The 20,528-nt window shown below is 43.7% G+C and overlaps 1 protein-coding gene across 6 annotated transcripts in view; it reads left to right on the top strand.

Annotated features, from left to right (window-relative positions):
- LOC115161054 (ecto-NOX disulfide-thiol exchanger 1) overlaps positions 1 to 20,528 on the top strand; it is a 115,390-nt gene that overhangs the window by 48,445 nt on the left and 46,417 nt on the right. The window lies entirely within an intron of this gene.

Here is a 20,528-nt window from a genome sequence, read left to right as displayed (position 1 = left end):
GCCCTGTGGAAAGAAATGTGTGTGTTGTTTGCCAATTTTGTTTGTGTACATGGATTTCATAATGTCGTATGTTTTTCCCCCAACACCACTTTCCATCAATTTGTATAGCAGACCCACTTGCCAAATTGAGTCAAAAGCTTTTTTGAAATCAACAAAGCATGAGAAGACTTTGTCTTTGTTTTGGTTTGTTTGTTTGTCAGTTAGGGTATGCAGGGTGAATACGTGGTCTGTCGTATGGTAATTTGGTAAAAAGCCAATTTGACATTTGCTTCGTATATTGCTTTCACTGAGGAAATGTACTAGTCTGCTGTTAATGATAATGCAGAGGATTTTCCCAAGGTTGCTGTTGGCGCATATCTCACGGTAGTTATTGAGGTCAAATTTGTCTCCACTTTTGTGGATTGGGATGATCCTTGGTTCCAAATATTGGGGAAGATGCCAGAGCTAAGGATGATGTTAAAGAGTTTAAGTATAGCCAATTAGAATTTATTGTCTGTATATTTTATCATTTCATTTAGGAAACCATCAACACCACAGGCCTTTTTGGGTTGGAGGGTTTGTATTTTGTCCTGTAGTTCATTCAAGGTAATTGGATTATCCAGTGGGTTCTGGTAGTCTTTAGTAGTTGATTCTAAGATTTGTATTTGATCATGTATATGTTTTTTCTGTTTGTTCTTTGTTATAGAGCCAAAAGGATTGGAGAAGTGATTTGCCCATACATCTCCATTTTGGATAGATAATTATTTGTATTGTTGTTTGTTTAGTGTTTTCTAATTTTCCCAGAAGTGCTTGTAGTTTATGGATTCGTCAATTACATTGAGCTGATTTCTGACGTGCTGTTCTTTCTTTATCCGTGGTGTATTTCTGTATTTTTTTTGTGATTCACCATAGTGAAGGCGTAGACTCAGGTTTTCTGGGTGTCTATGTTTTTGATTGGACAGGTTTCTCTCTCTCCCACTCTCTCTTGCTCCCTCTCTCTCTCTCTCTCTCTCTCTCTCTCACTCACACATCCCTCTCTCCTCCTCTCTCTCTTTCTCCCTCTCTTCATCTCTCTATCTCTATTTCAATTTCAATTGAAGGGCATTATTGGCATGGGAAACATATGTTAATATTGCCAAAGCAAGTGAAGTCGATTATAAACAAAAGTGAAATAAACAATAAAAATGAACAGTAAACATTACACTCACAAAAGTTGGAAAAGAATAAAGAAATGTCAAATGTCATATTATGTCTATATACAGTGTTGTCTCTCACTCTCTCTCTCCGCCTCACTTTCTCTCTCTCACTCTCTCTCTTTCTTGCTCCCCCCTCTCTCTCTCTCTTTCTTGCTCCCCATCTCTCTCCATCTCTCTTTGTCTCTGTTTGTCTCTCTTTGTCTCTCTTTGTCTCTCTTTGTCTCTCTTTGTCTCTCTCTCTCTCTCTCTCTCTCTCTCTCTCTCTCTCTCTCTCTCTCTCTCTCGCTCGCTCGCTCTCTCTCTCTCGCTCTCTCTCTCTCTCCATCTGCTCACTTTCTGTGTGACTAAGAGCCATCACCCCCTCACATTCTGCAGTCTGCAACTCCCACCACAATCCTGCTCTCACAGATTGTGAACATTCTTCAGCCTACTTTGCTGTAAAGCTAAACAATGAATATGCTGATTCTGGTCATTTTTATGCTCAATATCTAAACCTTTGCTAAAACTGCAGGAAAGGTGGCAGCATATTCATGCTTTTCTTTCTATCCATTAAAACCCATTATCTGACTCCAGTGAATGTTGATAGGCAGGGTGGGCATAGTTGTATCTGCTTTGCCTAGCTTGAAGTAACTTCATTACCCACATGTTGTGTGGGTAATGCTGGCGCGCGCTGTGCACAGGTGACACCCCCCATGACACCATCTTCCTCACTCTGCTAGCTCTCAGGCAGGCGAACAGAGTGAGTACTGTACTGTCCACTTGTCTGAAATGTAATTACCAATTAATACTTTTTATCCAGACTTTTACACATTTTGGACATTTACTTTTGCTTTGTGGAAGTAAGGAATGGGAGTTACCATTTGTGTCAGTGTTGAGAGTGAACCTCCGCCTTCTGGGAGTCTGACTGTCACTGAACATGACGATCAAATCTAACAAACTTCTCTGACAGACACTTCCCTTTTTGTTTTCCAGGTGTGTGTGCATGTGAGTGTGTGTGTGTGTGTGGCCTTTGACATTTTGTGGTAATACCATTGCTAAAGTAAAACCAACAAAAACAGGCCATTCTTATGGGTTTGCCAGTTGTGAGCTTCTGGCCCAGAGTTCTCATTAGGGAGAGGGTTCTCCTCTCCTCCATTTTCCTCTCCTCTGTTCTCCTCCCCTCCTCTGTCTCGCCCCTAAGTGGATTAAATGGATGTGAAACGCGAGCTGGAGCACTGCTAATAGCATTTCTTGAATTTTAAGTGTGCCATGCTGGATTGATTCTCATGGTAAAGTTGCCGATATTGTAACTGAAACAAGCAGTGTCCACACTCACTCTAATGGGAATAGTAGATGTCTGGGAAAACTGTACTGTATTTATACAGAATACATCATAATCAATCTGAGGGGTCAGATGAGTTTAGTTTACCACACACACACACACACACACACACACACACACACACACACACACACACACACACACACACACACACACACACACACACACACACACACACACACACACAGTTGCACGCATACAGTAGCTTCAGAATACATTAATTCATCTGAGTTGCAATGTGGCCACAGTCATGAACCCTGTGTGTGTTTTGGCTTTCTTATGCATTCATTATCTCTCTGTCGGTTCCACTTCACTGCGTTTGTGTGTGTGTGTGTGGGAGGAGGATGAGGGGGGGTAGTTGTAGCTGCTGTGTGTGTTTTAGCATTCTTATGAATTCATTGCCCTTCTAGTTTCCTCTCTATTGAGTGTGTGTGTGTGTCTGTGTGTGTGTGTGTGTGTGTGTGTGTGTGTGTGTGTGTGTGTGTGTGTGTGTGTGTGTGTGTGTGTGTATGTGTATGTGTGTGTGTGTGTGTGTGTGTGTGTGTGTGTGTGTGTGTGTGTGTGTGTGTGTGTGTGTGTGTGTGCCTGTGAGCATGCACAGAATACAGACTACAGAATGCACACACATACAGACATCATAGCACGGTAGTTTTACCCCTGCAGCCAACGAGGCTCCTGAATCCCAAATCCTTCTTTCCCGGCAAGCAGCTAGAAAGCTCCTTTGTTCTTCAGAGACTCCACATTCCAGGAAGAGAGCGATAGAGAGAGAAAAGGAATGAGGAAGATAATAAAGGACAGAGGATAGATACACTCTTAGAAAAAAAGGTGCTATCTAGAACCAAAAGGGGTTCTGCAGCTACCCCCTTAGGAAAAACATTTAAGGATCATGCCCTTTTTTTTCAATTTTCATAGTGAAATGACATACCCAAATCTAACTGCCTGTGGCTCAGGACCTGAAGCAAGGATATGCATATTCTTGATACCATTTAAAAGGAAACACTTTGAAGTTTGTGGAAATGTGAAATTAATGTAGGAGAATATAACACATTAGATCTGGTAAAAGATAATACAAAGAAATGCAAGAGAAAGGCCACATTGCATTATTCCAATTTAGGCGCAATTTAGATTTTGGCCACTAGATGGCAGCAGTGTATGTGCACATTTTTAGACAGATCCAATGTACCATTGCATTCATGTTCAAAATGTTGTATCAAGTCTGCCCAAATGTGCCTAATTGGTTTATTAATACATTTTCAAGTTCATAACTGTCACATCCTGACCAGTTATTGTAGTTTGTAGTTTGGTCAGGGCGTGGCAGGGGGTGTTTGTTTAGGGTGTTTCAGGGTTGTTTGGGTTATGTTCTATGTTAGTGTATTTCTATGTTATTTCTAGTTGGTCTATTTCTATGTGGTGTTTATTGGGTTGACCTTCAATTGGAGGCAGCTGCTTCTCGTTGCCTCTGATTTATTATCTATTTATAGGGGTGTTTGTTCTATGGGGGTTTGTGGGTAGTTATTTCCTGGTTTAGTGTTTGTTGCACCTGACGGGACTGTTTGGAGTCATTTGTTTTGTAAACGTGTTTATTTTGTTTTCCTTCTTCAAATAAAAAAAAGATGAGTATACATTTTCCCGCTGCGTTTTGGTCCACTCCTTACGACAATCGTGACAATAACTGTGCACTCTCCTCAAACAATAGCATGGTATTCTTTCATTGTAATAGCTACTGTAAATTGGTCAGTGCAGTTAGATTAACAAGAATTTAAGCTTTCTGCCCGTATCAGATATGTCCGGGGAAATGTCCTTGTTACTTACAACCTCATGCTAATCACATTAGCGCACGTTAGCTCAACCATCCCGCGGGGGTGACACCGATCCTGTAGAGGTTATTAAGAACCCCTTTTGGTTCCAGGTAGAACAATTTTGGTTCCAGGTAGAACCCTTTTGGGTTCCATTATCCTATGGGGACATCTCTCTCTCTCTCTCAATTCAATTCAAGTGCTTTATTGGCATGGGAAACATGTTAAGTAGATAATAAATAAAAGTGAAATAAACAATAAAAAAATAACTGTAAACATTGCACTCACTGAAGTTCCAAAAGAATAAAGACATTTCAAATGTCATACTATGTACTGTACACTACCGTTCAAAAGTTTAGGTTTAGGGTCACTTAGAAATCTCCTTGTTTTTGAAGGAAAAGCACATTTTTTGTCCATTAAAATCACATCAAATTGATCAGAAATTCTGTGAAGACATTGTTAATGTTGTAAATGACTATTGTAGCTGGAAATGGCAGATTTTATATGGAATATCTACATAGGCGCATAGCGGCCCATTATCAGCAACCTTCACTCCTGTGTTCCAATGGCACGTTGTGTTAGCTAATCCAAGTTAATAATTTTAAAAGGCTAATTGATCATTAGAAACCCTTTTGCAATTATGTTAGCACAGCTGAAAAATATTTCCCTGATTAAAGTAGCAATAAAACTGGCCTTCTATAGACTAGTTGAGTATCTAGAGCATCAGCATTTGTGGGTTCAATTACAGGCTCAAAATGGCCAGAAACAAAGACCTTTCTTCTGAAACTCATCAGTCTATTCTTGTTCTGAGAAATGAAGGCCATTCCATGTGAGAAATTGCCAAGAAACTTAAGATCTCGTACAACGCTGTGTACTACTCCCTTCACAGAACAGGAGTGGAAGGCCCCGGTGCACAACTGAGCAAGAGGACAAGTACATTAGCGTGTATAGTAAGAGAAACAGACGCCTCACAAGTCCTCAACTGGCAGCTTCATTAAATAGTACCCGCAAAACAACAGTCTCAACGTCAACAGTGAATAGGTGACTCTGGGATGCTGACCTTCTAGGCAGAGTTCCTCTGTCCAGTGTCTTATTTATAAGTGGCCCCAAACCTTTGAACGGTAGTAAATATATACAGTGTTGTAATGATGTGCAAGTGGTTAAAGTTGAAAAGGGAAAATAAATAACATGAATATGGGTTGTATTTACAATGGTGTTTCTTCTTCACTGGTTGCCCTTTTCTTGTGGCAACAGGTCACACATGTTGCTGCTGTGATGGCACATTGTGGTATTTCACCCAGTAGATATGGGAGTTTATCAAAATTGAGTTTGTTTTCGAATTCTTTGCGGATCTGTGTAATCTGAGGGAAATGGTCAGGTATTCTGCCACTGTGTACTCTCTGTTTAGGGCCAAATAGCATTCTAGTTTGCTCAGTTTTTTTGTTGTTAATTCTTTTCAATGTGTCAAGTAATTATTTTTCTGTTTGTACATCTCTCTCTCTCGCTCTTTCTCTCTCACTCACTCTCTCACTCACAATACTCTCTCTCTTTGCCTGTCTCTCTTTCTGCTCTCTCTTTCTGCTCTCTCTCTCTCTCTCACTCTCTCACTCTCTCCCTCTCAATACTCTCTCCCTCTCAATACTCTCTCTCTCTGCCTCTCTTTCTTTCTGGTTTGTGAACTCAGCCCCAGGACCGGCTTGATGAGGGGACTATTTTCTTTGCCCAGCTCTTGGCATTGCAGGGCTTGGTAATTACATGAGAAGGAGTCACTGTGTTGTAGATGTTTCCAAAACTTAATTGCTATTGTTTATCATTAGTGGATATTGGCCTAATTCTGCCCTGCATGTGTTGTTTGTAGTTTTCCTCTGGACATGTAGGATAATCTTACAGAACATGTGGGGTTTCAATGGGGTGTTTGTCCCACTGGGTGAAATCTTGTTGTAAAAGTGGACCCCACAGCTCGCTGCCATAAAGTGTAATTGGTTCAATGACACATTCAATTCATTTTAGCCAAATTTGAATACCGTAAATTCCGGACTATAAGCCGCAACTTTTTTCCCACACTTTGAACCTCGCGGCTTAAACAATGTAATATATGGATTTTTCCCCCTTTCAATTTTTTTCTCTCCAAAAAACACATTCTGTGACGTGTTCAGTTTTTTGGCGGCATGAAGCTTTCATTAGACCAATGAAATTGCCGAACGGGTTAAGGTCAAACAACTTTTTTGTTTACTGTTTAGATTAAATCGTGCGTTCTCAAACTTCCCATCATTCTGATTACGGCAGTCATTTTGTCACCCTCATCATGGCAAAGACACGGAGAAATGCATATGATGCAGCTTTCAAGTTGAAGGCGATTGATCTGGCTGTTGGAAAAGGAAATAGAGCTGCTGCACGGGAGCTTGGTCTTAATGAGTTGATGATAAGACGGAAACAGCAGCGTGAGGAATTGATTCAGTGCAAAAAGACAACTAAAGCTTACTGCTAATTTTTTATTTTTTGTTACGAGCCGTGTTTCGTTAAAGTCTATTTATTTTTGTTACACGCCGTGTTTCGTTAAAGCCTATTTATTTTTGTTACAAGCCGTGTTTCGTTAAAGCCTGTGTAAAGTTCATTTGTTTCAATGTACCGGTAGGCACCTGCGGCTTATAGACATGTGCGGCTTATTTATGTTCAAAAAAAAATATATTTTTAATTCAGTGGGTGCGGCTTATATTCAGGTGCGCTTAACAGTCTGGAAATTACTGTAGGTATTTCAACTTGAATTAGTTTTTTTAATGGCGTATGCCCTGTGTGCTTTCTCTCTCAGTTCATTCACTGCCTCATTTAGGTCTCCAGCTGAGCTTATTTTTAAACCTAAGTAATTGTAGTGTGTGCAGTACTCTATATATTTTGTACCAATTGAGAACTATGGTCTAATTGCCTAAGATCTGGATCTTCTCTGGAAAATCATTATTTTTGTATTTTTGGGGATTACTGGCAGGGCCCAGGTCTGGCAGTACTGCTGTAGCAGGTCCAGGCTCTGCTGTTGGCCATGTGCTGTGGGTGACATCTGCGTCGAGCAGGCATTTAACCTCCGAAATGGGGAACTAACACCAGGGGCTGAGGATTTTTCTAGAATAATGGCCAATTCGTTGATGTAAGTATTGAAGAGTGCAGGGCTCAGATTTAAATAATTCTGTTATTTTCTTGCCAATTTTGATGCTGCACGTATTGCCAGTATACATTGATTTAATTATGTAATGTGTTTTACCACCCTACACCACTTTCAATAACTTTGTAAAACAGTCCTATATGCCAAATAGAATTAAATGCTTTGTGGAAGTCGATAAAGCAAGTGTACATTTTGGTATTATTTTGGTGGACATGTTTATCTACGTATCAGGATGTGTAGGGGGTAAATATGATCGGTCTTGCGATGTTTTGGTATAAATCCAATTAGCCTTTTACTCAAGACATTGTGCTTATTAAGGAAATGTAGAACTCTTACATTTATAATACTACAGAAAACCTTCCCCAGGATACTGTTCACACAAATGCCTCTGTAATTTTAGTGTCAAATTTGAGTCCTTGATTCCAGATGTCAGGGAAATAACCTATACTCAGGATCAAATTAAAGTTTTAATATAGCCAATTGAAAATTTGCACTAGTGAATTTGAGCATCTCATTTAGGATGCCATCAGGTCCGCATGCTTTTTTAAATTTGAGGGTCTGAAGTTTCTTATAGAGCTCCTGGTCAGTAATTGGGGAGTTCAATGGATTTTGATTGTCCTTTATGGCTTTTTGTAATCCATTAAACTTCTCATGAATTTTGCATTGTTCTGTGTTTGCATCAGTTTGAACGGGGTTGTAGACGTTTTTAAAATGGGTTGTTGATATGTCACCATTTTGTATTGCTAATTCCTCTAGTTTTTCTTTTTAGTTTTTTCTAATTATACCAGAAGTTGTCTGTGTTTATGGATTCCTCTATTAGTGTCAGTTGCTTGTTGTTGTACTTCGTTTTTTGGGTTCTGAGTGAACACTTATAGAGTTTTAAAGTCTCGCAGTAATGAAGGCGTAATTCACCATTATTTGGGTCTCTGTGCTTTTAGTTGGATAGTGTTCTATGTTTTTTCCTGATAATTTTACAATCTGTATCAAACCAGTTGTCATCTGTGGTCTTTTTATTTTTAGATTTTTTTAATCAATTTCAGTTGTGCTTCTTTTGCCATTTGTCTGAATATATTGTTGATGTTTTTTATTGCTACTCTAAATTGATGCATTCTGTGAGAGTATGTGGTATCCAGAAAGTTATCGAAGAGTGTTTGGATATTTTGGTTACTGGTTGTTTTCTGGTATTCTTCTGTGCTGTTTTGGGCCCATCTGTATGAATTTCTGATTGTACAGCTTACTGGGCTGTGAATGTGTAGTTGTTTCCATGTCTGTTCTTTTGAGGAACAACGTAATTTGGCTGTGATCAGACAGAGGTGTTAGTGGCTTGACGATGATTGAGCTGAGAGAGAAAGGGTCAATGTCTGTAATCATATAGTCTACTGTGCTGTGGCCAAGAGGTGAGCAATAGGTCAATCTCCCCAAAGAGTCCCCTGTAACCTACCAATGACACAGTACAGACCCAGCCTTCGACAGAGCTGCAACAAATCCCTTACGTTTTTTGTTGATGGTCACTGTTGTTTCTATGGGGGAGATTAAGACAGAAACAGTATGGCCTGTAATATAGCTGTCCCCTCGTATGGTTGTTAGAACAGGTAGTGTTTCTGTGCGTTCTCTCTCTCTAACCCCAGTAGCAGGGGTTAATAATTGCTGATTGTTGTGAAGCATACTGTTTCTATGAGAGACTGTTTTTCCTCTCTCGCTCTCTCTCTCGCTCTCTCTCTCTGCCTCTCTATCTTGCTCTCTCTCTCTCTGCCTCTCTCTCTCGCTGCGTCTCTCTGCCTCTCTCTCTCACGGCTTCTCTCTCTTTCTGCTCTCTCTGTCCTGCTCTCTCTCTCTGTCTTGCTCTCCCTCTCTCTCTCTCTCTCTCTCTCTCTCTCTCTCTCTCTCTCTCTCTCTCTCTCTCTGACCCCAGTAGCAGGTGTTAATTGCTGGTTGTTGTGCAGAGTAGTGTTTCTATGAGAGGCTGATGCTGCTCTGTTTTAGAGCTAATAATAGACAGGGATAATTATCAGTAACCTGATCAACTAATAGTGGTGCTTAGGCAACATAACACAGCCTACAGCCAACACAAACACATTACAGGAGAAAGGGCTCCTAGTTCTCACCCATAGATGTATTGCATCTAGCCTATGTTCTTTATACTATGTAATCACATCTTCTTTGAATTGTAATCATATTTATCTATTATTAAACTGGTAAATATTTCAGAGATATACACTGAGCCCAGAAATGTTCCACATGCACAAACAGCTTATTTCTCTCAAATTCTGTGCACAATTTGTTTACATCCCTGTTAGTGAGCATTTCTTCTTTGACAAGATAATCCATCCATCTGACAGGTGTGGCATATCAAGAAGCTGATTAAACAGCATGATGATAACACCAGTGCACCTTGTGCTGGGGGCAATGAAACACCACTTTAAAATGTGCAGTTTTGTCACACAACACAATGCCACACGTCACAAGTTTTGAGGGAATATACAATTGGCATGCTGATTGCAGGAATGTCCACCAGAGTTGTTGTCAGATAATTGAATGTCCATTTCACTATCATAAGTCGCCTCTGATGTCGATTTAGAGAATTTGGCAGTACATCCAACCGGCCTCACAACTGTAGACCACGCGTATGCCGCCGTGTAGGCAAGTGGTTTGCTGATGTCAACGTTGTGAACAGAGTTCCCCATGGTGCCAGTGGGGTTATGGTATGGCCAGGCATAAACTACAGACAACAAATGCAATTGCATTTTATCGATGGCAATTTGAAAGCACAGAGATACCGTGATGAGATGCTGAGGCACATTGTCGTCCCATTCATCTGCCACCATCACCTCATGTTTCAGCATGATAATGCACGGCCCCATGTCGCAAGGATCTGTACACAATTCCTGAAAATATCCCAGTTCTTCCATGGCCTGCATACCCACCAGACATGTCACCCATTGAGCATGTTTGAGATGCTCTGGATCAACATGTACGACAGCGTGTCCCGCCGATATCCAGCAACTTTGCACAGCCATTGAAGAGGAGTGGGACAACATTCCACAGGCCACAATCAACAGCCTGATCAACTCTTAAGTGGAGGAGATGTGTTGCGCTGTATGAGGCAGCATGCAGCGCAACACAGATACTGACTGGTTTTCTGATCCACGCCCCTAGTCTTTTTTTAAGGTATCTGTGACCAACAGATGCATATCTGCATATCTGTCATGTGAAACCTATAGACTAGGGCCTAAGGAATTGATTTCAATTGATTGATTTCCTTATGAACTGTAACTCAGTAAAAATTTAGAAATTGTTGCATGTTACGTTTATATTTTTGTTCAGTGTATATTGAATCATATAGTGTTGATATAGGCCTAGTCGTTTTATACAAGCTTTCCTCACAAAGCTCAACTGATGGTTTCAATGGAATTAAATGAAGCTTGGCTTTGCTTCTGTGACCATCCTCCACAGAGTGCTCTCTCTATGATATCTCTCTCTCTCTCTCTCTCTCTCTCTCTCTCTCTCTCTCTCTGTCTCTTTATGTTTCTGCTCTCTGCTCATTCTCTGCCTCTCTTTTTCTGCTCTCTGCTCTCTCTCTCTCTCTCTCTCTCTCTCTCTCTCTCTCTCACTCTCTCTCTGTCTGTCTCTTTATATTTCTGCTCTCTGCTCTCTCTCTGCCTCTTTTTCTGCTCTCTGCTCTCTCTCTCTCTCTCTCTCACTCCCTGCCTCTCTCTTTTTCTGCTCTCTGCTCTCCTCTCTGTCTCTCTCTTTCTGTTTCTGCTCTCTCTCTCTCTCTCTCTTTCTGTTTCTGCTCTCTGCTCTCTCTCTGACTTTCATTTTCTGCTCTCTGCTCTCTCTCTCTCTCTCTCCACCTCTCTCTTTCTCTGCTCTCTGCTCTCTCTCTTTTTCTCTCTCGTTATGGTTAATGGTGCTTTTCTAAAGTCTTTATTAGAGGTCATTTGCTGTGAGCAGTGATTGATGTCCCAACTGCTAAAGGGAGGACTGTCAGTCCTAAAAGAGTTTCCTATAGAAGACACGTAAGTCAATATAGTAGGGCTTTTTGTTGGAATACCAATTTCTTTGTGTAGAAAGGTCTGTTTGAACGTAGAGCAGCGGCTTTCCTAGCATGGCTTTTTACACTGACATTTTAGTCATTTAGCAGACACTCTTATCCAGAGCGATTTACAGGCGCAATAAGGGTTAAGTGCCTTGATCAATGGCACATCGGCAGATTTTTCACCTTGTTGGCTTGAGGATTCGAACCAGCTACCTTTCTGTTACTGACTCTTAACCACCGGGCTACCTGCTGCCTAAGAACTAACCTAACAGAGAGTTACTTTACTGCACAATGTATTATGTAGACTCCTGAGCTGAGAGTTCATGTGAGCTCATAGAAGTTTGTATATGGGAGAGATCTGATATAAGAGTGTGTATATGGGAGATATCTGATATAAGAGTGTGTATATGGGAGAGATCTGTTATAAGAGTGTGTATATGGGAGATATCTGATATAAGAGTGTGTATATGGCAGAGATCTGATATAAGAGTGTGTATATGGGAGAGATCTGATATAAGAGTGTGTATATGGGAGATATCTGATATAAGAGTGTGTATATGACAGAGATCTGATATAAGAGTGTGTATATGGCAGAGATCTGATATAAGAGTGTGTATATGGGAGAGATCTGATATAAGAGTGTGTATATAGGAGAGATCTGTTATAAGAGTGTGTATATGGCAGAGATCTGATATAAGAGTGTGTATATGGCAGAGATCTGATATAAGAGTGTGTATATGGCAGAGATCTGATATAAGAGTGTGTGTATATGGGAGAGATCTGATATAAGAGTGTGTATATGGGAGAGATCTGATATAAGAGTGTGTATATGGCAGAGATCTGATATAAGAGTGTGTATATAGGAGAGATCTGTTATAAGAGTGTGTATATGGGAGAGATCTGATATAAGAGTGTGTATATGGCAGAGATCTGATATGAGTGTGTATATAGGAGAGATCTGATATAAGAGTGTGTGAGCACTGGAGTGTTTTTTCTCACACTCTTGTGCATCCTGAGTGTGTTATTCTGTTTAATGAATATATGTATGATGCATTATGAACCCCTCATAGACAGTGTTAAAGGGATAGCATGATATGCACTGGGTTCAATAAAATATTGAACTGCTGAAATTGGTGTGCGAGAGGGCAGATAATCATAGTTTGGCATGTGAGATATCTGTGTTGCAGTGGGGTGTGAGACATTTTGTGTGTGTTGCAGTGGGGAGTGAGACATTTTGTGTGTGTTGCAGTGGGGAGTGAGACATTTTGTGTGTGTTGCAGTGGGGTGTAAGATATTTTGTGTGTGTTGCAGTGGGGTGTGAGATATTTTGTGTGTGTTGCAGTGGGGTGTGAGATATTTTGTGTGTGTTGCAGTGGGGTGTAAGATATGTTGTGTGTGTTGCAGTGGGGTGTGTGATATTTTGTGTGTGTTGCAGTGGGGAGTGAGACATTTTGTGTGTGTTGCAGTGGGGTGTGAGATATTTTGTGTGTGTTGCAGTGGGGTGTGAGATATGTTGTGTGTGTTGCAGTGGGGTGTGAGATATTTTGTGTGTGTTGCAGTGGGGTGTGAGATATTTTGTGTGTGTTGCAGTGGGGTGTGAGATATGTTGTGTGTGTTGCAGTGGGGTGTGAGATATTTTGTGTGTGTTGCAGTGGGGTGTGAGATATTTTGTGTGTGTTGCAGTGGGGTGTGAGATATGTTGTGTGTGTTGCAGTGGGGTGTGAGATATGTTGTGTGTGTTGCAGTGGGGTGTGAGATATTTTGTGTGTGTTGCAGTGGGGTGTGAGATATGTTGTGCGTGTTGCAGTGGGGTGTGAGATATTTTGTGTGTGTTGCAGTGGGGTGTGAGATATGTTGTGTGTGTTGCAGTGGGGTGTGAGATATGTTGTGTGTGTTGCAGTGGGGTGTGAGATATGTTGTGTGTGTTGCAGTGGGGTGTGAGATATGTTGTGCGTGTTGCAGTGGGGTGTGAGATATGTTGTGCGTGTTGCAGTGGGGTGTGAGATATTTTGTGTGTGTTGCAGTGGGGTGTGAGATATGTTGTGCGTGTTGCAGTGGGGTGTGAGATATTTTGTGTGTGTTGCAGTGGGGTGTGAGATATGTTGTGCGTGTTGCAGTGGGGTGTGAGATATTTTGTGTGTGTTGCAGTGGGGTGTGAGATATTTTGTGTGTGTTGCAGTGGGGTGTGAGATATTTTGTGTGTGTTGCAGTGGGGTGTGAGATATGTTGTGTGTGTTGCAGTGGGGTGTGAGATATTTGTGTGTGTTGCAGTGGGGTGTGAGATATGTTGTGTGTGTTGCAGTGGGGTGTGAGATATGTTGTGTGTGTTGCAGTGGGGTGTGAGATATTTTGTGTGTGTTGCAGTGGGGTGTGAGATATTTTGTGTGTGTTGCAGTGGGGTGTGAGATATGTTGTGTGTGTTGCAGTGGGTGTGAGATATTTTGTGTGTGTTGCAGTGGGGTGTGAGATATTTTGTGTGTGTTGCAGTGGGGTGTGAGATATGTTGTGTGTGTTGCAGTGGGGTGTGAGATATGTTGTGTGTGTTGCAGTGGGGTGTGAGATATTTTGTGTGTGTTGCAGTGGGGGTGTGAGATATTTTGTGTGTGTTGCAGTGGGGTGTGAGATATTTTGTGTGTGTTGCAGTGGGGTGTGAGATATTTTGTGTGTGTTGCAGTGGGGTGTGAGATATTTTGTGTGTGTTGCAGTGGGGTGTGAGATATGTTGTGTGTGTTGCAGTGGGGTGTGAGATATGTTGCGTGTGTTGCAGTGGGGTGTGAGATATGTTGCGTGTGTTGCAGTGGGGTGTGAGATATGTTGTGTGTGTTGCAGTGGGGTGTGAGATATGTTGTGTGTGTTGCAGTGGGGTGTGAGATATGTTGTGTGTGTTGCAGTGGGGTGTGAGATATGTTGTGTGTGTTGCAGTGGGGTGTGAGATATGTTGTGTGTGTTGCAGTGGGGTGTGAGATATGTTGTGTGTGTTGCAGTGGGGTGTGAGATATGTTGTGTGTGTTGCAGTGGGGTGTGAGATATGTTGTGTGTGTTGCAGTGGGGTGTAGGGCTGAAGTGAACCATTTATGCGGATGGGTTACAGCTTCTTCCAATGTCATCTCCAAGAAATGTGTCAATGTAAATGAAAAATGTTTAAATGTTGAAGTCGATGGTTATGAACCTTTTCCTCCGACATTTTTGACAAACTGCCAAAGATAGCAAAGCGACGTTTGGAATCTTCCCTGACATATGGAATCACTGGAGAATTTAGTAGGGCACGTATGGGAACCTCTGACTTCTGTGGAATCAAATCTATTTGAAACAAGTGAGAAGCTTATAACTGTGATGTTGGTTTCTGAATGTTATTTTCTTCTTAATCTGGACATCCTGCGTAACATTTGGGACTGATATGCACTGGACACATATGTGGAGCACATTTAGATATTCTCTCCCGTTCAGGGCTACAGATGTAGGATATTCATTTGAGCCAGTTTGCTACAGCAGGAAAATAATCCTGCAGCAACAGAAAATGTGAATTATTACGTAGATTATAATTAATGGACATGTTTGTAGGAGCTGATACATTTTTCATAAGGGAAAATAAAGTCTGACATTTTTAAATAAAAATTACAAACTTCAGAAACCTTTTAAAGCCTCCAATACACTACACGTTTAAAATGTACTGTTCTCCTGCAATAGGGTTATCAAATGAAGATCTTACATTTATTTGCACCACACTGTCCTGTTACTAACATTTATCTAGGGTTAATCCCTCCTATCCATACTAGCATACCAGTTAGGATGCATGCCCAATACATGGATTCATTCTATGTAGTATGCAGCATTGAGCTTGGAACAGAGCCAACCCCTGTCCTGGAAATGTTGACCTGTAACGTTTTCCCCTGTCCTCCATGTTTGTGGTCAGTGTGTGTGGTTGTGTGTCTGGTGCGTCTGGTTGTGTGTCTGGTGTGTCTGGTTGTGTGTCTGGTGTGTGTGGTGTGTGTCTGGTGTGTGTGGTGTGTGTGGTTGTGTGTCTGGTGTGTGTGGTTATGTGTCTGGTGTGTGTGGTGTGTGTCTGGTGTGTGTGGTTGTGTGTCTGGTGTGTGTGGTTGTGTGTCTGGTGTGTCTGGTTGTGTGTCTGGTGTGTCTGGTTGTGTGTCTGGTGTGTGTGGTTGTGTGTCTGGTGTGTGTGGTTGTGTGTCTGGTGTGTGTGGTGTGTGTGTGGTGTGTGTGGTTGTGTTCAGTGTGTGTGGTTGTGTGTCTGGTGTGTGTGGTTGTGTGTGTGGTGTGTGTGGTTGTGTGTCTGGTGTGTGTGGTTGTGTGTCTGGTGTGTGTGGTGTGTGTGTGGTTGTGTGTCTGGTGTGTGTGGTTGTGTTCAGTGTGTGTGGTTGTGTGTCTGGTGTGTCTGGTTGTGTGTCTGGTGTGTGTGGTGTGTGTCTGGTGTGTGTGGTGTGTGTCTGGTGTGTGTGGTGTGTGTGGTTGTGTGTCTGGTGTGTGTGGTTGTGTGTCTGGTGTGTGTGGTTGTGTGTCTGGTGTGTCTGGTTGTGTGTCTGGTGTGTATGGTTGTGTGTCTGGTGTGTGTGGTGTGTGTGTGTGGTGTGTGTGGTTGTGTTCAGTGTGTGTGGTTGTGTGTCTGGTGTGTGTGGTTGTGTGTCTGGTGTGTGTGGTTGTGTGTCTGGTGTGTGTGGTTGTGTGTCTGGTGTGTGTGGTTGTGTGTCTGGTGTGTATGGTTGTGTTCAGTGTGTGTGGTTGTGTGTCTGGTGTGTGTGGTTGTGTGTCTGGTGTGTGTGGTTGTGTGTCTGGTGTGTGTGGTTGTGTGTCTGGTGTGTGTGGTTGTGTGTCTGGTTGTGTCTGGTTGTGTGTCTGGTGTGCCTGGTTGTGTGTCTGGTGTGTGTGGTGTGTGTGTGGTGTGTGTGGTTGTGTTCAGTGTGTGTGGTTGTGTGTGTGGTGTGTGTGGTTGTGTGTCTGTGGTTGTGTTCAGTGTGTGTGGTTGTGTGTGTGGTGTGTGTGGTTGTGTGTGTGGTTGGGTGTGGTGTGTGTGGTGTGTGTGGTGTGTGTGTCTGGTGTGTGTGGTGTGTGTGGTTGTGTGTGGTGTGTGTGGTTGTGTGTGTGGGTGTGTTGTTGTGTATCTGGTGTGTGTGGTTGTGTGTGTTGTGTGTGTGGTTGTGTGTGTGGTGTGTGTGGTTGTGTGTCTGGTGTGTGTGGTTGTGTGTCTGGTATGTGTGGTTGTGTGTGTGTGGTGTGTGTGGTTGTGTGTGTGGTTGTGTGTGGTTGTGTGTCTGGTGTGTGTGGTGTGTGTGGTTGTGTGTGTGGCGTGTGTGGTTGTGTGTGTGGCGTGTGTGGTTGTGTGTGGTGTGTGTGGGTGTGTGTGGTTGTGTGTGTGGTTGTGTGTGTGGTGTGTGTGGTGTGTGTGTGGTGTGTGTGTGTGTGTGTGGTGTGTGTGGTTGTACCCAGCGGTTCTAGGTCTGAGCGTTGCTGTGTCTGCTTGTGAAAGATTCAGAGATTTCAAGTGAGCTCCTGAATGTTGAAGAGGACACGTGTTCTGTTGTGAATATTTAATGAGGTGTGAAAGTGAGCGCAAATACTCGGCGGGGCTGGGTATCTACGGACGACCACGAGAGAGAAGGGACGGAGAGAGAGGAGGAGAGGAGGAAGATGAGAGATCAGAGGGAGAGAAGGGGTTAGGGAATGAGGGAGAGGGAGGGTTTACAAAAATAACAGGGGTTTGGGATGGAAAGAGGTGGAGGAGTGTACAGATGGGGAGAGGAGAGGAGGTTTAGCTGAGAGAAGGGGGAAGGAATAAAGGGAGCAAAGAAGAAATTTGACACAGAGAGAGGGGGATGATGGAGAGGGGGGATGATGGAGAGGGGGGAAGATGGAGAGGGGGATGATGGAGAGGGGGGAAGATGGAGAGGGGGGATGATGGAGAGGGGGATGATGGAGAGGGGGGATGATGGAGAGGGGGGATGATGGAGAGGGGGGAAGATGGAGAGGGGGGATGATGGAGAGGGGGATGATGGAGAGGGGGGAAGATGGAGAGGGGGATGATGGAGAGGGGGGATGATGGAGAGGGGGGATGATGGAGAGGGGGGAAGATGGAGAGGGGGATGATGGAGAGGGGGATGATGGAGAGGGGGGATGATGGAGAGGGGGGAAGATGGAGAGGGGGATGATGGAGAGGGGGATGATGGAGAGGGGGGGATGATGGAGAGGGGGGATGATGGAGAGGGGGGAAGATGGAGAGGGGGGATGATGGAGAGGGGGATGATGGAGAGGGGGATGATGGAGAGGGGGGATGATGGAGAGGGGGGGATGATGGAGAGGGGGGAAGATGGAGAGGGGGATGATGGAGAGGGGGGAAGATGGAGAGGGGGATGATGGAGAGGGGGGATGATGGAGAGGGGGGATGATGGAGAGGGGGGATGATGGAGAGGGGGGAAGATGGAGAGGGGGATGATGGAGAGGGGGATGATGGAGAGGGGGGAAGATGGAGAGGGGGATGATGGAGAGGGGGGATGATGGAGAGGGGGGATGATGGAGAGGGGGAAGATGGAGAGGGGGATGATGGGGGAGGGGATGATGGAGAGGGGGGATGATGGGAGGGGGGAAGATGGAGAGGGGGAGATGGAGAGGGGATGATGGAGAGGGGGGATGATGGAGAGGGGGGATGATGGAGAGGGGGGAAGATGGAGAGGGGGGATGATGGAGAGGGGGATGATGGAGAGGGGGATGATGGAGAGGGGGGAAGAGAAACAGCCTTGTCACTTGTCAGGAGGGTAAGCTGTTCCATCAGGCTGCAGTGAAAACAGGGCGGAGAGGAGAGAGACAACAGGAACAGAGGGAGAGGGGAAGAGAGAGGAGAGAGACAACAGGAACAGAGGGAGAGGGGAAGAGAGAGGAGAGAGACAACAGAAACAGAGGGAGAGGGGAAGAGAGAGGAGAGAGACAACAGGAACAGAGGGAGAGGGGAAGAGAGAGGAGAGAGACAACAGGAACAGAGGGGAGAGAGGAGAGGAGGAAGAGGAGAGGAGAGAGAGAGACAACAGAAACAGAGGGAGAGGGGAAGAGAGAGGAGAGAGACAACAGGAACAGAGGGAGAGGGGAAGAGAGAGGAGAGAGACAACAGGAACAGAAGGAGAGGGGAAGAGAGAGGAGAGAGACAACAGGAACAGAGGGAGAGGGGAAGAGAGAGGAGAGAGACAACAGGAACAGAGGGAGAGGGGAAGAGAGAGGAGAGAGACAACAGGAACAGAAGGAGAGGGGAAGAGAGAGGAGAGAGACAACAGGAACAGAGGGAGAGGGGAAGAGAGAGGAGAGAGACAACAGGAACAGAGGGAGAGGGGAAGAGAGAGGAGAGAGACAACAGGAACAGAGGGAGAGGGGAAGAGAGAGGAGAGAGACAACAGGAACAGAGGGAGAGGGGAAGAGAAAGGAGAGGTATATATTTATGTTTGTGATGCTACATTACCTCACTACTCAGCATCACGCATCAGAGATAGACAAATGATGAGGGAGGGAGGGAGGGAGGGAGGGAGGGAGGGAGGGAGGGAGGGAGGGAGAGCCGAAGGACAGACAGTGGAGGATAAAATATTGCCTAGTGTTGATGTGTGACAGTAGAGTAGATGTTGTCTACTGTGCCCCATTGGATACATGATTGAGTTTGGATAGGAACAGCATACCAAATGGAGGTGTCTGTGTATAAAGCTGTTCAGCGTCGTTAGGCTCTGGAGTGGGCTAAAAGCCCAGAGTCACAACGATGACATAGTCCTGAACATGACTGGACTTACTGTTATAAGATGTTATAAGATATTGTATGGGACTGTCCTCAAAAGGGCTTTTTTTTCGCAATCCTGAAATTCATCAACCTCCCTTATTGGCCTGATTGTAATAAAATGTCCACTGTGTGTTTCTGTGTGTCATTGTTATTCCTAGTGCAGCGCAGTGTTCATAATGTGTTTGTGATGAGAACAGTGGCAGGTCCTATCAGCCTAAAGACACAGGAATGTGTTGACATACAGCAGGTAACTCTAAAGATAACTGTATTTGTCAGCCAAGTGGGAATAAAAGTTTCAGAAATGGACCTCGCTTCAAAACCCACAGAACTGAAGGTATCCCAGAGCTATTTAAAGGAAGGAAAACTGTTGTTAATGAAAAACTATTAATATGGTTGTATGTTAGTTACGGCTGGGTGGTGTAGCGACTGACTTGATTTCCTGGTGTCAGAGTTGAATAATGATGATTACTGCAGCGTGGCCTGAGACGACGGAGGAGGCGTGACAGAAATACAGATCACACTACAGCTAACTACAGCCCCTTAGGAAACTATAAACCAGAATAACAAATGCATGCTTTCTCACAACACGTATTGAATACTACATACCCTAGCCTTTCCTCGAAAAATGAACAGTTGATATTTTGATTGAATAGAATAGTATATAGGGTCCTGTGTTCATTGACTTACAGTACAGTGTCACATTCCTACATTACCTCATTATGCGAATCAGGGATCAATCAGAATTCTGACACATTTCATAGGGAAATGGGACTTTCTCAGAACAACCATTGATTGAGTTAGGGGTTAAAGGTCAGCCCATAAGACATTTGACAGAAATCAGGAAGACGTGTTGTCACGGCAACTGAGTGCCTGGTCAGCTGGGTCTCGTTTGGAGGTATTTGTGTGTGTATGTCTGACAGAGCGGGAGAGAGAGAGAGAAAGAGATAGAGTTGGAGAGAAAAAAGGGCAGAGGGAGCGAAAGAGAGATGAGAGAAAGAGAGGGGGAGAGAGGGAGAGAGAGTGGGAGAGAAAAGGGGAGAGAGCAGGAGAGAGAGGGAGCGAGAGAGAGAGAGAGAGAGAGCGAGAGGGGGCTGCTATTGAACAAGACTTATATGTAGTTCTGTGTACATGTGTGAATGTTTGTCTGTTTGGGTGGAAATAGGATGTCAGTAACAATGTCTTGCTGATTGCGGTGTAATTAGGTGGGAGGGTTAGGGGTTAATGGTCAGATGACTGACTCACCCCATAAGACATTTGACAGAAAGCAGGAAGACGTGTTGT

Source organism: Salmo trutta, chromosome 24 (genome assembly GCF_901001165.1).
Source record: "Salmo trutta chromosome 24, fSalTru1.1, whole genome shotgun sequence".
In the NCBI taxonomy this organism is placed as follows: domain Eukaryota; kingdom Metazoa; phylum Chordata; class Actinopteri; order Salmoniformes; family Salmonidae; genus Salmo; species Salmo trutta.
The sequence above is the reverse complement of the archived record's forward strand: the minus strand, read 5'-3'. Positions and strand labels throughout refer to the sequence as shown.